Genomic DNA, 21,494 nt, shown 5'->3' with positions numbered 1-21,494 from the left:
TTAGTGGTAGGAATAAAAGCTCATTCCTTTGTCTCTCACTTCCATTTCCTGAGGTAAGACCCATGCCCAACCTTCAGTCCCTACATTCTCAGCCCTGTTTCCCAGAACCCTCTCTCCTAACCAGTATCCTCACAGGCCCCATAAAAGAGGTTCACTACACTCTCCAGCCACACCGTGGAAGATTAACTTTGCTCTCTGTACACAGTACCTCACCCATAAGTTGTAAGCCCTTCAGTGGACACTTGAAACCCTGGCTTCTTCTGTGGCTCTCAAGGCAGAGAAGAGCAGTAATTGTTGTCTCTGGCTCTCAAGAGACTACATTTCCCAGACTCCCTTGCACCCAGGCCGACTTTGCCAGTGAATTCAACTTGTATGCTCTTTAACCTTGGTCTCATCTTCTAGAAAGGAGAGCAAAACTCAGTGGCACCAACTTTTTTTCTGATTGAAAAAATACACACCATTGAGCACATATGCATTTTTAGCCATTCCTCTGCGGTTGTATACTGAGGTTAAGTTCGTAAGTCAGCTATTGTGAATAGTTACAGCTGCTGCTTACAGCACACTTCAGTTAAAGCCAAGGACAGGTGGATATTGGGGTAAAAGCCACACAGCGAAGCACACTGCTCTTGGGCAGTCCCCTTGGCCCCGCGGTGCGCCGTGCAACAGTTAGAAGAACTAGATGCCATTGTACGTACTCCCTACAGTCTTTCATGAGAATCACTTTTAGAAATGCAAATGTTTATGAGATGGCTGGGAAAGTCTGGGGAGTTATTTTCCTTGGTAGGAATGTGTAATGCAGATATTATATTGTGTTTCCATTAAGCATCCAGACATATGCCTTGACAATGGGCCAGGTGAGAAATGGGATTAACATTCTCTTAGCGAAATGAAGTTGCTAACCATTTCTCTGCTTAAACAGAAGGGCAGCTTTGAGGGCTCTGGTCTAAGGAATTGGGTCAAGCAGGGCCAAAGCATGCCACAAACAACAGTCCCAGAATCCTCTATGGCTGGTACCAAAAGGGTAAAGGTCAAAAGATAGATATATAACCAGAAACCGGAGAGAGAGAGAGAGCGCTTAGTCAGTATGAAGACCCAAGTTCCGACCCCCAGAACCTATGGGGGGGCGGGGGCGGAGCGGGGGCGGGGCATTGTAATCTCAGTGCTGGGAAACAGAAACCAGAGGATCTTGGAGCTCACTAATCAGGCAGTTTCAACCAGACTGCATTCCTGAGGATGACACGCCGGGGTTGTCCTCTGGCCTCCATACACATGTGCATACACATGTATCTGCACACACAACACACACACACTTTTAAAAAGATAGATGATCAGACTTCGTAATAAACACCCGTGATTCATCAGCCCATCAAGTCTCTCCCTTTGCCCTGGGAAGAATCGCTACGTCCCCTGTGAAGGATTTCTTTCCCTTCTCTTTCTGTCAGTGGGAATCAAGTGTGGCTGACCTAGGACATGTGACTCAGGGTTGTCCAATCAGCACCCTGCCTTCCTTTGACTGGCTCAATAACAGGTTCAATGAGGATAAAACGGAAGATTTTTGTGAAATTCCTGGAAAGGTATGTGTTTCCCCTGGGGTTAGGTTTGTGGCCCCAAGCCTGGGGGTGCTGAAAACCCTGGTGTCACACATGGAGAGCACTTTCCTGGGGATTAAGACTCACCATAGAAGTGGAACGAGAAGAAGAGGGGACAACTTACTGAGATCCTATCTTAAAACAACAGCAGCAACAACAAAATACAAAAAGCGCTGGGGACACAGCGCAGAAGGTCCTCACCTTACTTTGTCTCTCAGAAGGCCTTCTCAGACCCCACTCCAGCCAAACTGGGTAGCCCTCCAACCTTTACTTCCCAGTACAACACAGACCCCAGATGGCCACTCTCTGTTCACCCGGCATGGTTGAGCCCCTGTCTTCCTCATACCTTAGGCCATGGAGCCCACTCAGGGGGAGCTGGGAGCAGTTCAGGTGCTTCCTCGCAAAGGCTCCTCCACGGAGCCATTGGGGTGAGGCTCACAGGCTTTTTTCCTGGTTGGGCTCCAGCAGTCAGCTGGAGATCTAACAAAAACGCGATCTTGCATTCAAATAACTTGTTTCTTTTGGGGCATTGCCTATAACGGAGCCTTTCCCAAACACCCTTCCAAAAAAAAACCAAACAAACAACAAACAACAACAAAAAACATTCCCAACATCTTTAATGGACATTAAATTAAATTAATATGATCAGCTTTTATTATTGTTATTCAGCCCACATTTTCATCCTTTGTTTTAAAGTAGTTCAAATTCTGTAAAAACCCAGAGCTTTGAAATAGTCTTGAGTTTCAGGGTTGATTTCCATATTAACTTACATTATAAACATGATTAGGTAGTAAATCTCTGCCGTGTGTGTGTGTGTGTGTGTGTGTGTGTGTGTGTGCGCGTGTGTGTGTTCTGAAATCAGAGGTGCATTTGGGATTATCAGTGGATATGGTTTTCCAAATGAAAGACTTCCCAGTTAATGTGGGCAGATGTAAAATCACTGTATTTTCACAAGTTACATTTTCCCCGAAAAGGTCAGCTTTTGAAGTTCCATGCACCTAGTTAATTAGCAATTTTCCTTCCTTAAAACCATCCCTGGTGACACTCTTCTTTTCCAAAGCTTTAACTAAGCCCTCTTCACGAAGTACAAAGTCAGACACAACTCCTAACCTGCCTGTTCTACCAACACTCAGCTCAGGACATCCCCCACCCTCCCAATCCATAGCTGCAGAGATGGGGAGAGAAGAATTCCAGGGTACCAACTCTGAAAGATTCCTGTGGCTGCCACCTGCAGGAGGGAGGGATGGTCAAGGCCTTGGCTCCCGATGTTTCAGTGAGTGAGTGGTAGGGAGGCTGTGGAGGCCTTTGAAGTTAGATTTGAGGATGCTCTGGTGTGCTGCTGTCTCTCTGCCTGCCAGAAAGCCTCTATTCCCACCTGGTTAGTCATTTTGTTTGTTTGTTTGTTTATTTGTTTGTTTGATCAATTTGACATAAGCTAGGGTCACCGGAGAAGAGAGAAAGAAGCTCAGATGAGAAAATGTCTCCATCAGATTGATCTGTAGGGAAGCCTGTAGGACATTTTTTTGATTAATGATTGATGTGGGAGGGCCCAGCCCACTGTGGGTGGTACCACTCCTGGGCAGGTTGGCCCAGAGCACAGAAGAAATGAAACTGGGAAAAAATCATGGAGATCAAGACAGTAACCATCCCTCTATGGGCTCTGTTCCAGGTCCTACCTCCTGCCTCAGGGTCCTCCCCTCAGTGATGGATCATATTAGCTAGATAAGCCCTCCCTACTTCCCTGGTTTGTTTTAGCCACAGAAACCAAGAAGCAAAGTAGGACACCATTGTTGAGGGAGCACAGCTAGCTGCCACTACCCTTGCCAAGAACAGCCAGCTAAGCTACACCACTGTGGCTGTCACCTCTAACATCCTTCTGTGCCACAGCTTACCAGTTCCTTTAAGCCTCCACCCATTTGGATTCTGCTTATAGCAGACATTGAGGTCTGACTACTCCAATAAAAACACTGGTAGGTGCGGTGCAAAGCTCCCTCCAAAACCCAGCCTCAGTTGCAGGAAGAGTGTGGAATCTTTCCCTTTTATCCTCCCACAGCCTTTCGCAAAGCAAAAGCCGGAAGCCAGTTTGAGAAGACCTTACACGTACGTATGTACGTAGTCACTAAACATCTATTATGTGTCAGTTGACTGAGAAGTCCTGGGGACACAAAGCAGAACCACGACATGGTCCACGAGGGGGCTTCTCAGGGGACAAAGTAGTGTGATGCACAGGGAGCCAACTGGACCAACAGAACAGAAGAGAGTCTAGAGGCAGGAACTACAACATCTCACCCAAACACACCCAAGGATCACTTGACTTACAAAGCCAAGGGAGCCATAGGGAATGGTGGCTTGGGAATGTGTGACCTGGGATCAAGGTGGTATCAGTAAAAGCAAAGAGAGCAAGATGACCCTACATGTCACCCACATATGATTTACAGTCCACACATGCGATGGTTAGTCTTGGTCGTCAACTGGATTGGATCTGAAATTAAGGGACGTGCAAGGTATGGGGAGTGTCTGTGAAGGGATTTCCAGGAAGGACTAACTGGGGCAGGAAGACCCTCCCACAGTGGGTGGCACCTTCCAGCAGCTGCCCAGATAGAAATAAGGAAGCTCACCTGCCTTCCTTTCCTGCTAATAAGAGTCTCTCTGGTTCACGTCACCGTGAAAACCCGATGTCCCCAGTGTTAGTAAGGTGCCAAGTTGTAAGGACCCTCCTGCACTGCTGGTGGGAGGCTCAGACCAAAGCCTAACATAGGGGTACACTTTGACCCAGAAACTCCACTCCTATATTCAAAGAATATGCACATGGGGAACTCTGAGATGCAGGCCTACTGTGTGTAGTGGTGACTTCCTGGCATTCCCCAGTGTCCATCAACAGTAGAACTATATGTTCCTAAAGTGGAACACTACACTCAGGTGGGAACAAATGCATATAGCTATACACCCCAGTATGCTAGAAGCTCACAAACACAAGGTGGGCTGGAAGAGGCCAGATGCAAAAGGAAGTTCTTCTTTATAACCCCAAGTAGTTTTAGCTCAGAAGTGGTCAAAACCACCCAGCAGGTGTTATTAATGAAGAGTGAGAACTGAAAGAAGGGCCTCAGGGTTTCTACAGCGTTAGTAATGTCTAGGTGGTGAAGACACAGGTGGGTGCCATGTTAGTGACACAATGCCTTTATGCGGTTCTTTGTACATGTGCTGTATTCTCCGGTATAAAAACACCCTCCATGACACGAGGAGCTCACCACCAAGCTGAGGTGACAGGAACGTGAATGAGTGTAGGGAGCAGAGGGAAGCTCACATCACGAGCAAGACTACCTGGCTTCCTTTGCCATCTCTGAGCCAATGCAGCTCTGTGATGGCCAACCATGTCTGCCCCCGGGGATGGATAGGAAACTGAAGTAAGAAGAAGTGGAGCCAGACCTGGTGGTGCACACCTTCAGTCCCAGCACTCGGGAGGCAGAGACAGGCAGGGCTCTGTGAATTAGAGGCTAGCCCAGTCTACAAAGCAAGTTCCAAGACAGCCACGACTATACAGAGAAATCCTGTCTTGAAAAACCAAAGAGGAGAAGGAAGAGGAAGAGGAGGAAGAAGAGGAGGGCGAGGAAGAGGACAGGTGAAGGAGGAAGAGGAGGAAGAAAAGGAGGAGGAGGGGGAGGAGAAGGAAGAGAAGACAACAAGTAGAAATACTATTTGTATATATGAGTATTTGATACTTTTTGGCTGTCACGGTCATCCAGCTGACCCATCACTGCTAGTACCCTTCTACTCTGCCACATCCACTGCCCATGGAGGGCTGTACAGTCAATGAAAAAAAACAAAACAAAACAAAACAAAACCAAAAAAACAGTAGAGGATCCTGTCTCCTGTACCTTTTCAGCCTCCCTTCACATCTCCAGCTGGTGGCATCAGGGAAGAAGGGAGCCATTGGGTTCTCCTCCTTCTCCTTTCTTCTCCTGGGTCCCAGACCTGGCTTTGGCCACCTGCTCAACACTTTGCTCAGAATCAGACAAATGAAAGGCCGGAGTAACTCCTAGGGCTCAAGTTAGCTGAAGGCTGCAGTGGCCTGTATACAGCAGCGTCTCTTAGTGGATGAGTGAGAGGTAAATAAGCAAGAGGCAGCAAGGAGCACAAAGGGCAGCCAGTGGGAAACGGTGACAGTGACAGAGAGGAAGCGAGGCAGCCTGCCCCTGTCCTCTTCTCACAGCCCAACCCTGGCTTTTTCTTGTCCCCATCCAGCCCAAACCCACCAGAGAGGTCACACTGCCAGTGGAGGGTTGAGCCATCTAGGAGGGAGGGAGTGGCTATTTATCTTTGTTACTGCTGCAAATGTCCGAGAGAAAACAGCTTCAAAGAGCCAGCCTGTTGGGATAACCTATTGATTTGTGTCACATTTCTCCCAATCCCTGTTTTATTGTTGTTCAAGACAGGGTCAGGGGAGGTCAAAAATCACTGTCTCTACTGGAGGCAACAGAGTGAGGGATTCTAGGAAGAATCTGAATTCTCTGTGGTTGGGGAAGGAATGGAGGACCATACTGTCCTGGCCAAATCAGTTGGCTAATATGTCTAAGTATTTGCCAACTGTTCTGTGATGGATGACAGAATTGACATTTCATTAAAGGCTTTGGGTTGTTATTTTTGTTTTGTAGACATGGTCTCACTATGGAGCCCTGGCTGGCCTGAAACTTGCTGTGTAGACCAGGCTACCCTCAAACTCACAGAGATCCATCTGCCTCTGTCTTACATTTAATTATTTGGGGAGAGCCCAAGCACACATGTAGCAGTCAGAGGGCAGCTCGGGAGAGCCAGCTCTCCCCAGCCACCATGCAGATTCCATGCATTGCACTCGGGTCAGCAGACTTGGCAGCAGGCACTTGAGCCATTTTGATGATGGTAGCGTTTCATATTTATGAATGGCAGATCACTTTCCAGATAGCTAATCTATAGCACGCTTTGGCACACTTCAACCACATCCATCCACTGCTGTTTTTAATCAATCAAGCTTTGTTGGAGCACACTGCTGCCCATTCACCAGTGTGCCTGGACACTGCTACTTTCATACAATGACAATTGAGTATGGTAATAAAGATGGTTTGGACTGGGCAGCCTTAGATGTATATAGTCTGGCTTGTTAGAGAAAACAGTTGCCTACCATGCCCTATAGAATATAGTCTTTATACCCCCATTTTATAGAAGGAAGATTTAATTATAAGGGCTAATAACCTGCCCAGGATCAAAAATCAAAGCTGATGCTGGGATCTGAACACATTCCGCTTAATATAAAAATAAATAAATTCCCAAGATGTATGCTATTCCCAAAGGAGACATTATTACCACGATTAGTAACAGCCTATAAACATGTATATAAGTCAAGCTTCTATCTACAAGTCAGATTTGATCTAATACTGTTCAAATCTCAGGTTCAATAAAATAGTACTCCAGTTAAGTCTTTAAAAAAAAATAGTTATTTTACGTTATGAGTGTTTAGTCTGTATGTGTGCCTGGTGCCCACAGAGGCCAGAAGCGAGAATCACATCTCCTGGGACTAGAGTTACAGATCATTGTGAACCACTATGTGGATGCTTGGAACCAAACCCAGGCCCTCTGCAAGAATAGCCAGGACTCTTAGCTGCTGAGCCATCGCTCCAGCCTGGTTAAGTAATTTTTTTTTTTACAATGGGTTGTATGCTTATTTGTTTATTTTGTTTAGGACAAACAAATTTGTTGTTTGTGTATATAGTACTTGCTGGCCTGGAACTTGTTATGTGGTCCAGGCCGGCCTTAAACTCATAGAGCTCCTCCTACCTCTGCCTCTCCAGGGCTGGGATGAAAGGTGTGCACATGGCTGGCCCATTTGAGTAGTTTTTGAAATGGAGTAAGCGATCATCCTCCATCTAGAAATCTTTTGATTCTACTGAGACCAGATTAAAGTTACTGTCACCGAGTTAACTTGACTTCATTTCATCTTGGTGGTATTGAGCACTGCCTTGGTCTTAACCGATCCCTCCCTATTGGCTGATGGAGCCAGTGTGAATTCTCCTGTGCAGGATGAGAAGTGGAAGCATGTGTCCTGGTTTGATTGTGGAATGTGCCCAACCCGACCCCATGGGCTCATGTCTACATTCTGTGGTGCTGGTTTGGGAGGTTATGAAAGCTTTGGGACTTGGGGCACAGGCTTAGCTGGAAGGTATAAGGGACCAGTGGTGGCCTAGCTCTGCTTTCTGATCTTCCAAGAGATGGGAGCACTTTCCCACCTTCCTGAGGTCTCAGACCTCCTGCTCTACCCAGTCCTCCTTACCATGATGGTCCCCTGCGTTCGTGAGTTTAAAACCCTGTCGCATTTGCATCTTGGAAATATTGGAAAGTGGGGGATTAGAGAAGTAATTTGGTTAAGGTTATCAGACACCTCCATTAAAAAAACCTGGTAGCTATGCAAAGCAGAGGAAGTAAGCCAAGCCAAATTGAAGCTCACTCGCTCTACCTTACGATAGCCTCCACCAGCCAGAGGATATTGAACAGATAGGTGCCAGTCCCATTTTCCAGCCTCCAGAATCCAGTGGCTAAGCCTCTATTCTTTAAATTACTTGGGCCTCCAGGATTTTGTTAGGACTACAGGAAGAGATATCAGGATATAATCTATAATGGTTTAGAGGTGAAAGCCAAGTGCTCTTGGTGTCCTACACCTTCCCTGGCAACAGAACCCTCTCCAAGACACTGGGTATTGCTGAGACAATATCTAGGTGGACCAGGAAGTGTATCAGGAAGGTGGGCATTTTTGAAATATTGAGAATGTGGTACTTTCTACACGGTCTCTGATTCTCCCTGTAAGGCGGTGGGTGGCAGGGGAGTCAGCAAGCTCAGAATGACGAGAAGGAGAAGGCCGATTCTGGATTCTGAGAGAAAACAGCGAGTGAGATGAGGTGGCCAGTACATAGGGATCAAGGCGGGTGTGCAGCATCCCAGACATCACATTAGCGCCTCAACAGAGAGATGTTTAAGGATAGCAAGGAGACAGGCCCCTCAAAGACAAACACCGGATAGCTCCTAGATCTGGAGGGCTCAGTTCAGACCCTGTTTCTTGAAGCCTGGTGGCTCTGTGGTTTTGGAACAACATACGGTGTTACAAGCAGGTTGACAGCATTGCCCTGCGGCTTGGAGAAAAGATGTATAGAACCCGAGGAAAGACCTGAAGAGATGGAGAAAGAGCAGCTGTATTGACTCATTGGATAATGTGGGACAAAATCCACCCAAACAAACAACGTCTGCCCTCTCAACTCTACCAAACCTAATCCTCTAACGAGACAATTTCAGGAACAGGATGGATCAGTCCATCTGGGACCCCCAGGAGGCCACATGAACTTTGTCTGTCAGTTCTTTCAGAGATCCAAGTTTGACCCAAATTTCCAAGCTTACGTCTTACCACTTGATCCCTTCCCTTCAGCCAGGCTAGGATCCCGCTTCCCAAGCACCCCCTGAGCATACAGGCCCGGCTGCGTGGCCTGACCATGGCCGTCCTCTCAGCTGACCTGCACAGGAACCCTTGCTGCAGAGCCAAGGCCAGTCCTCAGACCACCTGTCTCTATGGAGACTCCCGGGGAAGTTCGGTTACAGTGACAGAGAAACCAGCAGGCCCAAACACAGACAAAGCACAGAAACCGATAAGCGCACGCACAGAGAAAGACGAGATGAAAGAGCCAGGCCGCCGCTGCAAAAATAACCTCAATTTACTTTGTTTCTGCAAACTTCTGACCTTACTACTAAAGGGGAATAGAGGTTGGGAGAGGCGAATAAACAATAGTAAAGCTGGGAAACGATCTGCCCTTACCACCAACCCTGACCCTGGCTTCCTCTCTCTTGGGGCAGCCCTTCTTCTATAGGTGGTTGGCTACTCTGGTCTCAGGTGAGGCACCTCAGGAGTTAAGCTGCTATTTATTTACAGGTTAAGGAGGCAAGCTCGGGGAGTGAAGGCGGGGCTGCGGCGGCGACACTGAGCACAACTAACAAGCGGCTCTCTGAGGCAGCATTCTGGGCGATTACTCCCGAGCACCCAGCCATACCAAAATCAATAAACAATTTCAGCGCAGCCCAGGGAACTTTGCCACACTTAATAAAAGTCTCCAGCTGCGGTTATGGCTTCATTTCACCTTAACGTCTTCTTTAACTGTCCCTTCTTTTCAAGATCAATTAGAGGAACATGCAAAGAGAATAAAGAAATACACGTGCACACGCAAGGGCGCAGGGGCCAACAAACGCCCCTTAAACAAACAAGGTCAAAACTAGTTAACCATACGGAGCCTCTAATTCATGACTCCACTTCGAACGGACCAATGGGGAATGGGCTGGGGCTGTGGTAGCAGGACAGGAACTGAGCATTGGGAGAAAGGACAAGGGAGGAGGTGAGGCCTCAGTTCCTAAATGTGCATAAGGAATTCTAGTGTAGAATGTCCCCTTATTTTCTTCACGGGCTTCTTGGGTCCTCCTCCTCTCTGCAAACCATGCATCCTCTAGAATGAATAGAAAAAGGGAAACGAAGGGCGGGAGGGATAGCTCAGCTGATAAAGTGCTTAGCATGCAAGCCTGAGGGCCCTGAGTTCAGATCTCCAGCGACCAGGTAAAAGCCTGGTATGACAGCACATGGCTGCGATCCCAGTGCTGAGGAGGTGGAGGCAAGGGGATCCCTGGGGATTGCTGGCCAGCGAGTCTAGCCACTCAACAATCTCCAGAGTCGGGGAGGGTGGGGGGAGAGACCCTATTTCAAAAAATAATAATGCAGCAAGTGGTGGGTGAAGACCTAAGGCCACCATATACATGTGCACACACTTGCATGCACGTCTACACACATGCAGACACACATACATGTACACACCTCCATGCTACACATAAATAGATAAAAGGAAAGGGAAAATGTATAAAAGTCACTGTTGGAGTCTTCGACTAAGGGATGAGGGATGCTGCCTGAGATGGGCAGGTCCTCATCCCGTCCGTTAGCCTGGATGGTGTGTGTAATTGGGTCATGTGTGTGATGTGCCTTTTGGCTCCCAAAACACATGTGCCAGGCACTTGTCAGCTCTGTTAGGACGCAACAAAACTAAATGAAAATCTGCTGGATTTTCTCAAAATGGAGTAAGCTAGTCCACGTCTCCGCGGGGTGGAACACTTTCCTCTCAGTGTTGAAGTTATCAGCCTCCTGCTCATTGTTCAGAGCAGCAGCATCTTCCTTGGCTTCTGAGGAAAGCCATAGGAAAACCCATCTGTGGAGAGTGGAAAGATGAGGGCCTCCCATGGAAACATTTTACAGAAGCGACGGAGACGGCTGGAGCTGGATGGAGAACATTCTGGGTGAGGGTGAGGGTGAGGGTGGCAACCCTTGGCCCCACCCTTCCTTCCAAAGGAAACAGCTCAGCTAGGACCAAAAGCTCCGAGAGGGGAATCAAACAGGCATCGTCCTTCCAGGAAAAAGGTTCTTAGTAACGTAGGCTGGCCTTAAACTCACAGCAGTCCTCCTGCCTCTGCCCCTCGACAGTGCTAAAACTTCAGGGCTGTGCCACCACAGTCATCTTGCTTCGTTGTTTGTTGTCATTTGCTCTTTATTATTTATGGGACAGTAGCGTGTTTTGATGCATGCACTCAGCGTTTGATGATCACATCAGGGTAATAAGCACTCGTCCCTCATTAGTATTAATCACACGTATGTGCTGGGGACGCTTGTGGTGTTCCAGTAAGTATATTAGAGTTTGTAAGCAGTGGCTGCCTTGCCACGCTGTAGGAAGCCAGGGCTCATTCCTCTCTAGTCCTGTTTGGCTGCCTCTTACCTGCTCTCTTCTGTATATTCTCAAGTCCCTGCCTTCTGCTTCTGGCTTAACTGATGTCCTTTCCCTGGACTTAAAAAAAAAAAAAGAAAAGCTTCACTATTGCACATTCGAGAGGTGCACTTGGAGGAGGGAATGGCTTGCTGAAGGCCCAGAGTCCCAGCGTCGTCTCTGCCTCAGATGGGCAGTTCTGCCCCAGCCTCCCATGGCTTGACTCCATCATCACAGTAGCCCTACCTAACGGGCTTTACTGTCTGTCTCTGGATCATCTCTCCAGTTCGCAGCATGCTCTTCTCACTGACCTTCCCATTCACTCGGGTACTGTTTAATCCCGTTTCCGGAGAACCTGGGAGGGAGAAGACCTGAGAGCAGACACTGTAGCAAAATCCACCTTCTCCCTTCCCCCACCAGTTTATAAAGTGGCTCTGTTCAAAAGTCTCATTTATAAGGGGTTCAAAGATGAGGCATCTGACAACTTCATGCCATCACAACAGACCAGAGTGCAAAAAAAAAAAAAAATGTCGTGTTTAGCACTTCAGTGTTTAGCAGTTCAGAGTGAAGGAACAAAGGCCCGCCAACCACAGTGATAAAGCAAGATCTCTAAGTGGGTTCAGTTTTGTTCCAAGACCAAACCCAGTATGTCCACAAGCCACTTACACAGCTGCCCAGGCTCCAGGCATTCCCTCGGGTTCTGATGGCCCTCTGTATTGCTTCCTAGGTGTGACAGGGTCACGACACCTAGTTAGCACATTAGGCAAGCAATCCTAGCCCTACTGGGAGATAACACAGACGAAGCCACAGGTCCACTTCACTTTCTAAAACTGTCAGTAAACACATTTGTAAAAATATTCTGCAAAATGGAGACAGAGCCACAGGATCCGGTGGATAAACACGGCTACAAAGGTGTCTGTTCCCACACCTTTCTCACGCCTCCATCCTGTTTAATATTTTCATGGTGAGTACAGAGGGAGAAGCTCATGGCTAATTCTGTCTTTTGATATCCGGCAGGCGCTCAGGATGTACAGCCGTCTTTATAAGCAACCTTCACCAACTGAGAAACACTCGCTTGAAAAAAAAAATCAACTGGGAATCTGGTTAGCGGAGCGCTTTGCAAATGAGGACTAAGAGAGGCCCGGTGGAGATTGATGCAGACTCTGTTAGGAGGCTGGAAGTGAAAGGCAAGTGGCCACGTGGGTGTCTGAAGACCTCCTTCACTGTGGGAAACACTTAAGACTTGTAGGATAATAAACCATCAAGAGGCAATTCAAACGGAGTCACTCACCAGATCCACAAGTGACAAGATCTGTGCTTTGTAGGCTGTCTCCTCTCTCTATGGCTCTGGGCATCACGCAGAGCTTTGAAATATATATTTGGAGTGGAGTGACCTGACTAGAAACTGACTCAGTTATAAATCAACTCCTGGCTCACTGATTACTTTTTTCCATTCATTCTTTTTACCAGTATGTATTAATATACAAAGTACTGGGTTTTATGACCGCTTTTTCATAGTGAGTGTGGCACAGGCTCATCCTCTCCACCCTCTCTCATCCCCACCCCCTTCCTGCTGCTCCCCACTCTTCGCCGAGGTACCCCTGCTACTTTCAAATCTTTTTTTTTTTTTTTTCTATTTAAAAGTCTAGATTATGGGCTGGCAAGATGGCTCAGTGGTTAAGAGCGCTGACTGCTCTTCCGAAGGTCCCGAGTTCAAATCCCAGCAACCACATGGTGGCTCACAACCATCCGTAACGAAATCTGATGCCCTCTTCTGGAGTGTCTGATAACAAACAGCTACAGTGTACTTACATTAAAAAAAAAAAAAAAAAAAGTCTAGGTTATGCATGAGGGAAAGAGGGATGCTCGATTCTCTAGGTCTGGCTTGTTTTCCTTATCACGAGGATCTCCAGTCCCGTCTGTTTTCCCCGAAAATAACACGACTTTGCTCTCTTTCGTGGCTAAAGGAAACTCCGCTGTATTAATACGCTTCGCTTTCTCTGTCCACACCATCAGTGGGCAGCAGGCTGGTCCCATGGCTCTTGTGAATAGTGATTATGGTTGTTCCAGTCGATGTCTCCAGACTAGGCTCCTTTGAGTGGCATCGATGGATCTGTTTTGGGTTTTTTTTTGGGGGGGGGGTACATCTTCTCCTCCTCCTCTTCCTCTTCCTCCTTCTTCTTTTCTTTTCTTTTTCTTTGTCCTGTAGACCAGGCTGGACTCAAACTCATAGATACACCTGCCTCTGCCTCCTGAGTGCTGGGACTAAAGGCGTGCGCCACCATCGCCCGGCTGTTACTTTCTTCTTCAGGCGATCATCTGCAAACTGTGCATATAAGCCACACGAGGTGAACAGAAGTCTTGCTGTAGAGGAAGAAAGGCTAGAAATATACAATGAACTCACCTGGCCTCTCCCAACGCAGGCCACCTCTAAGGCCCACCATCATCACTACCATGTCAGGCATAGCAATTGATCACCCTAGTCTAGTCTTAACCAAATGTACTCATCTACAAGTATGCCATGCTGGATACACCTATGGTTAGCATTTTAGTCTGTGGCCAATTTGTGCTCCACAAACTCATCCTATACATCCCAAGTCCTGCAAGAAGATTTAAACCTGCACAAATAGATCTTGTCTTAGGGTTACTATCGCTTGTGTCAGCTTAACATAAAACCCGGCAGCACACCTGACCCTTTGTCAACTTGACACACAGATAATCACTGTTAATCTACAATCTTTTCTTTCTTGTTCATTCTTAAGATCACACATTAATAGAGACATCGCAACAGGTTACACACTTAAAAAGGCCCACAACCTTTAAAATTTTAAATCCTTAAAAATTCAGTCTCTTCAAAATATCTAGTCTCTTAAAATCCAAAGTCTTTTATAATCTAATGTCTCTCAACTGTGGGCTCCTATAAAGTAAAAAATAAGTTAAATACATTCTTACTTCAAGAGGGGAGAACCAGGGCAGAGTCACAGCCAACTCAAAGCAAAACCAAACTCCAACAGTATAAAACACACAGTGTCCAGTATCTGGGATTGACTCACGATTTTCTGGGCTCTTCCAAAAGGCTTGGGTCACTTCTCTGCTTCTACTCTCTGCAGCACACACAGCTTGTCTTCTAGGCTCTGGCTCCCACTCCACCCCTCATGCTGTTCTTGGTGGTCATCCCATGGTACTGGCATCTCCAAAATGCTCGAGTCTCTGCTGCAACTGGGCTACACTTTCACCAATGACCTCTCCTGGCCTCTCCCAGTGCCAAGCCTCGGCAGCTCTCCATGACACCCCCACCCCCCGTCATGCCTTCAAAACCAGTACCACCTGGGTGATGCTTACACATCACCAAGTCCTGTTGCCAGCACAAGGTACAACCTTGGCCACCTCTGGAACACAGTTCTTATCTGTTGAATCTGAGGAAACGCCTCCCAGAAGATTTCACTACGGTGATGCGGGTTTCGTTTTAATCACTGCAAATTTCTCAGTTCCAGCATCAACTGCCCCAGCAAGCTGGAACTTCCACTCCCGTGGTACGGATATCTTGTTAATCGTGGCCTGACTCTTCATCCCCAGCACACCAGAATCACGGGTTCTTAATTCAAACTACCCAACAGTCTTTAAATGACTCTTAAATTCTCTCTGGAACTTCACAAGCTAGGTCTCTACCATCTGCACTTCCAAGCTCCCACAGAATAGCTCACCAAGGTTTGAACCCTCAATGGCTTTTCTAGCCCAAAGTTTTGAAGTCCTTCCACAACACTTCCCCCGAAACAGTCAGGTCTGTCACAGCAATACTCCACATTCCAGGTACCTACCAACTTCTATCTTAGGGTTGCTATGTGATGAACACCATGACCAAAAGCAAGTCAGGGAGGGAAGGGTTTATTTGGCTTACATTTCCATGTGATAGTTCATCATTGAAGGAAGTCAGGACAGGAACTCAATCAGGGCAGGAATCTAGAAGCAGGAGCTGATGTAGAGGCGATGGAGGAGTGTTGCTTACTGACTTGCTCTCCATGGCTTGTTCAGCCTGCTTTCTTATAGAATCCAAGACTATCAGCCCAGGGGTGGCATCATCCCCAATGAGCAGGGTTCCTCCCCAGCAATCACTAATTAAGAAGTTGCCCTACAGGCTTGCCTACAGCCCAATCTTAGGGAGGCCTGGTCTTAATTGAGGCTCCCTCATCTCAGACAACTCTGTCTCTCATCAAATTGACGTGAAACTATCTAGTACACACCTCTACTCCTATTTCACTCAGTGGAAGAGCTTGCCTTATCTCACTGATGAGCTGAGCGGGGTCCCCTGTTGGGCAAGAAATAACATGCATCATTTCTTGGTTCAGAAGAGCAAAGAAGAGGGAAATTACAAAGGCTTTCTTCCCTCTCTTCCTTTATTATTAAGGAGTTTGTACTAGTGACTTCCTAGGGCAATGGTTCTCATCCTATAGGTCTTAACCCCTTTGGGGTTGAACAACCCTTTCACAAGGGTTACATATCAGATAATCTTCATATCATGTATGGACATTAGGATTCATAACAGTAGCAAAATTACAGTTATGAAGTAGCAGTAGAAATAATTCTATAGTTGGGATCACCACAACATGAGGAATTGAATTAAAGAGCTGAAGCACTAGGACGTTTGAGAACTACTGTCCTAGGAGGACCTTAAGGACTGGAGAATTCCATACTCATCATAAGCATCCATGACCAAACTCCCAGCATTCACTAGAAATGTGTCTAAGCTGGCTCTGCTAAGCCTGTACCTGTGCAGTTCTTGGTCACAGCAGAGCACCCACTAAGCGCACTTGCACACAGTCAGAGTTCCATCCCTTTAGAAGAAGATGCTCCATCAGTCTCAGGGTTAAAATGGTTCACTCCAAGAGGCCATGCACGAGACTCACTCCTCTTCTAAATCAGCATTTCCTGGTATTTGGGCTTCAAATGCATTTATTTTGTTATGACTCCTGTAGAGTTTTCTGACCCAGCTTTGCATTTCTACTTGGCGTTCCATTTTCCTGCGTGCTTGAATTAAAGGACTGTATTTTTGGCATTTAAATGGCAGCCATCTACACCCTTTATGATGAGAGACACATTCACGGACTCATCCTCCCCAACTCAGGAAATTTCCCCAAGACCCGAGATCACGAACACTAGTTAATTTTTTTCCCATTAGAAACAGGTGACAGAGCTGAATCTGTGATCCAGGGATGTAATCCCAATGCCAGGAAGACAGAGACAAGAAGATCACAAGTTCAAGGTCAGCCTACAGCACACAGTGAGTCTAAGGGCATCCTGGACTGTGTGGTAAGCCTGTCTTTTAAAAAGGAAAAGGAAAAAGAAGCTGGTGACAGGTTGGCTGAAGTCATGGTCCTGGGCCTGTCCAAGAGCTTGGGGGTCTTGGGTATTAGTGATTTAATATCAAAGATCTATCACTTGTGGGAAATTATATATTTATGAATAGCAATAGATTTTTCCCATGAGGCCAATCGAGAACATATCAAATAATATATATTTTTGCGTCCTACTGTGATAAAAAAAAGATCCCCCACACCATAATGTTTTCTTTTATAGAAATTCTAAAGATTGATCCTGGTTTTGTGAGACAGCTCATAGAAGAGCGGTGTTAACATCACACCGCAGCCCAAGTTGTTTCCAGGGGCTGAATGAGGGAAAAGCGTGCAGGAAAAGGTGGTTTGTTGAAAACAAAAATAATTCTAAAAAAATCAATACTGCATCTGAGACCTTGGCCTGGCAGTTTTTACTAGACGATGCTCCCGCTGAAGATTTCATTCTCTGCTCTAAATAGAACATGTGGAACATCTTCTCCTAAGTACAGTGCTGTGGCAGAAGAGCCTCTTTGTTCTGTCTACTTACAGTTTGTCAAATAACTATACGAACTAAGTGAATGATAGCAACTTCCAGAATGCAAGCCAAAGACAACGGAAATAGTCCTGAAGATGAATCCATTGGTGAACAGCATCTAAGACGGGAATGGCTATCCTTGGCCATTCAAGTATCTCAGATCGTTTGACACTCTATTATGCTATATATTTTATGTTATAGGTCAAATATACTTTATACACATGAATCTATGTACACATTTGTATATGCACACCCATGTGTATGTGTTTAATGCAGTTATACATGTATGCATACAAGGTGTTATGAATATATATATATGTATATATATATACTTTGTGTGAAGTAAGTTCTTTGAGTGAGTGTGTAAGGACACGAAGAGAAGTAAAAAGGATCTGAAAATTCATTTGGAAATATAGATGCTGAACATGAATATCAGCCTACTGTGTAGCCCATCAAGTCATCCCAAAGTGTGTAAACACACTTACCAAGAGAATGTGTGCTTATTCACAGCAATACGATCTGTAATAGCTCTGAACTGGAACAGGCTGGCAATAGACTACTGATAACAAGTATGGTAGATACAACGCAATGTTCCCAGTCCACAACGTGAGCACATTGCTGACACACACAACAAACTGGGTAACCCCTACAGCTGTAATGACGAGCAATAGAGCCAGGCCAAAATGCATGCATGTTCTTAGAAGCAGAATAATATGACAGGGAGTTGTGATTAAAACATGGAGGTCAAAAAATGTCTTTTCATACAGAGCCTTGGTGAGGTATGAGCTTTCTGCCTCAGTCTCCCCAAATCCCTAAGTGGTGAGATTTTTTTCCTCCTCCACCGCCTCTCCTCCCCAACCTTTCTACCCCTTCCCCTTCCCCTTTTTTATCCCTCTCCCCACGAGGGATCTGACCAACCTAGGGCTGGGTCGAGCTAGGCAAACCTTCCACTGAGCTGCAGCTTAGTCAAGTGTTCTGTTTCCTGATCTGGGCACTGCTTACATAAGTTGTGTAAGGCTCATAATTTGTGAGCATTCATCGAGCTAGAACTAGAACCCTATGTATTTGTTGTAAGTATGCTTTTCCTTCAACAAAACCCAGTCACCCTGCTCCGGATTGCAACAGGATACACGAACCGCATGAGTGTGAGGGTAACCTAAGCAAACCATTCTATCGCAGGGCTTCTGAGCTACTTAGGACATTTAGCAACAAAGCCCACTCAATCTACTCTAGACCATCAAATACAAGAGTTCACATACCATGAGCCCAGGAGCAGGCAGCAACACTACTGGATAATTTATGTCCTGACAGAAATCATATAGGCACACACCTTCAATCCTAGCACTAGAGACACAAAGCAGGCAGATCTCTGTGAGTTTGAGATCACTCTTGTCTGCACAGTAAGTTCCAGGCCCAAAACAAAACTGGATAGATAAACAGACAGACAAACAGACAAACAGATATACAGACAGACAAACAAAACAAACAGAGACCCGCAGTCCCGTGTTCTTGCCCTCTTTACTCTTCAAACACTCTTAGTGTTAATAAGACAGCAAACATGGTTCTGGGAATGAAATCAATGTGTAGCAAAATTGCAGTTATAAAGTAGCAACGAAAATAATTTTATAACTGGGGGTCACCACAGCAGGAAGGACTGTATTAAAAGGTCGCAGAACTGGGGAGGTTGAGAACCGCTGCATTTGGGCAAAGGAAGAGGGGGTGACACTGAGAGTACATTGGAAAGCTGGGTACACGTGATGTCTGATTGACACTCAAGTTCAGGAAGTCAGTAGCTCTGGATATCAGACTCAAGAAGACTCAAGATGTAAAAGGTAGGATCCCGGAGCTGGCAAAAATTTGAAAGGTTCAAGTTTATTTGTAAATCCCAACAACATTCATGTTTGGCTCAGTCTACCTAGTGTGGAGCAGCAGTCTGACTGGAAAGGAACGAGTGACCAGCCCCAGAGCAAGGCTGCTGGGAGCAGGGTGATCCTTCGGCCAGCAGCACCTTCAAGGAATGGTCTACAGAAGTTCTGTCAGGACTGCAGTGACAACCTTGACCAGTCATTTCTGAGTCCATCACTCTGACCAATCAGCATTTCTGATTCTTCTGTTTCACTGACCTCTGAGAACATGACAGATGAGGGGGCTTCATGGAACATGTCCCGGAGCGTGATGGGAATCTGACTCTCTTCACTGCAGGAAAAACAAACAAACAAACAAACAAACAAAACCAAAAAACCATACATCCTTTTTTTTTTTTTTTTCCGAGACAGGGTTTCTCTATAGCCCTGGCTGTCCTGGAACTCACTTTGTAGACCAGGCTGGCCTCGAACTCAGAAATCCACCTGCCTCTGCCTCCTGAGTGCTGGGATTAAAGGCGTGCGCCACCACGCCCGGCTTAAAACCATACATCCTTGAACAGCTGTGAGGAACCCTTCACTATTCAGCCACAATGCTACACTACTCTTTCCTTCCTCTTCATAGAAGAAAAACAAACTAAATGGTATATTCTAACCACTGTTTTCAAACATGCAGACTGGAGTACGGGAGGTGGCAGAGGAAGAGCTAAAAATAGAACAGGTCTATCTATGGGAGCCTGGATCATAAAAACCAAGAGAACCGCCCTGCGTGTGGAAGAGAAAAGAAGCTGCCCTGGGTTCTCCATCATGAGGTGACCACAGAGGGTCAGCTCAAAAATAGGTGCTTGACTTCAAAAGCTTCCTGGGAGCAATTTATAGTCATTCAGAAATCAGACTTGGGGACACTGTGTGCAGAGAAGCAGGGACAGCATGCCAAAGGCAGAAATGTCCCCAGCGGGGACAAGGTGCCGATACCCAATCTCACCTGCCCAGTGTTGCCCAGTGTCAGAAAAATGACTCTCAGGTCTATTGAACAGATAGGTGCACTTCTCAGGCTGGTGCATGCTTCTCTAGGACTTCACCCACGGGTCCACAGAGACACCTGAAGAGGAGATGGTTAGTGAAGAAAACATGGAGAAGCAAGTGTTGGGTGTGTCACTGTCAGCCAGGCAGGAAGGGAGCTTACCACACCAGTCAGTGGTGATGTAGGTCACTAGACCACAAGGCAATGTGGTGATGGAGTTTAACCTTCTAGTCAGTGGCTAGAATACTCAGTCGGCTAAAAAAAAAAAAAAAAAAGCAGTGTGCTTAACCAGTACTTAACCAGCCTCTTGTTTGTTTGTGTAATCAATCCAACATGTTTTAGTGAGTGCTACAAACCACTTCAAACGGGGCAGCGGTAGACAGCACGCACTTATCTCTAATATCTCCAGGTCAGGTGGCTGCTGTTGGCTTGGCTGATTTAGCAGCCTCAGGCACTCCTGGGGCTGCACGCCAGATGTTGACTGGGGCTGTGGTCTCATCCAAGGCTCAACCAAAGAGCCCTTTCCAAACAACTGAATGTCGTTGGCAGAACGTATCCCTTCATTGTCTCGCTAAACCCGCCACAGGTTCTGGTACGGAAATGTCTGCTGCGGTTTTGCTAAGGGACATGATGTGCCCATCAAACTGCCTACTCAGCAACTGTGTTTCTGCCTCAGGTTAGTATTGTTGTCAGCTTTGGTGAGAGAGGCTTCCTTCTTGCAGTGATTATTCCAGAGACACTGGTCAGTGCACTGAGAAAAGACACCGATGAATGCTTTAGCGAGGAACAAGATGTCGAGAGCACCCCCCCCCCACACACACACACACAGGGAACACTGCAGAAGAAGGGGCAGAACGGAACCTGAGAAATGGGGGAGCCGCCGGGATGCACATCCTGAGCTCTGGCGTGACAGACATTCGTGTCTGCAGAAGATGGAGTCCATCAACGTCCTGGCAGGGAGTAGGGAGGCCCTCCTCGGATCCACCCTTCCGTGACAATTTATATGCACTGATGGCTGATGGGAGAGAACACTTCAGTGGTATAGCCACTGGTAAGGTATGACCCTATAAATAAACACTTATCCATGATCCTGTACACAAACCTACTAAAACTTGTTGGGTTGTTGTTAATAATAATAATAATAATAATAATAATAATAATAATAATAACAATAAGCAGCCTGGTATACATGCATTTAATCCAAGCACTTGGGAAGCAGAGGCAGGCAGATCTTGGTGAGTTCAAGGCCAGCCTGGTCTACATCGTGATCTCCAGAACAGCTAGAGCTTCATAGTGAGATTCTGTCTCGGGGTGAGGGGAGGCAGACAAAAATGATGTGAAAGTAGAGGTG

General features: G+C 46.5%; 1 long non-coding RNA gene across 6 annotated transcripts; it reads right to left on the bottom strand.

Moving 5' to 3' along the window:
* Nucleotides 1-19,108: 19,108 nt before the first annotated feature.
* On the bottom strand, nucleotides 19,109-21,281 carry Gm32666. 6 transcript variants are annotated; one of them, XR_001780533.1, is made up of 5 exons: nucleotides 21,005-21,281; nucleotides 20,500-20,894; nucleotides 20,306-20,398; nucleotides 20,105-20,221; nucleotides 19,109-19,453 (listed from the first exon to the last, which is right to left on the bottom strand). It is a non-coding gene; the product is annotated as a predicted gene, 32666 (long non-coding RNA). The 6 variants fall into 6 exon arrangements; XR_872887.1 differs by having other exon boundaries at nucleotides 20,500-21,271; XR_872888.1 differs by having other exon boundaries at nucleotides 20,534-21,271.
* Nucleotides 21,282-21,494: the final 213 nt, after the last annotated feature.

Source organism: Mus musculus, chromosome 12, assembly GCF_000001635.26.
Source record: "Mus musculus strain C57BL/6J chromosome 12, GRCm38.p6 C57BL/6J".
NCBI lineage: Eukaryota > Metazoa > Chordata > Mammalia > Rodentia > Muridae > Mus > Mus musculus.
Note: the sequence above shows the minus strand (reverse complement) of the source record. Positions and strands in the feature narration are given on the sequence as shown.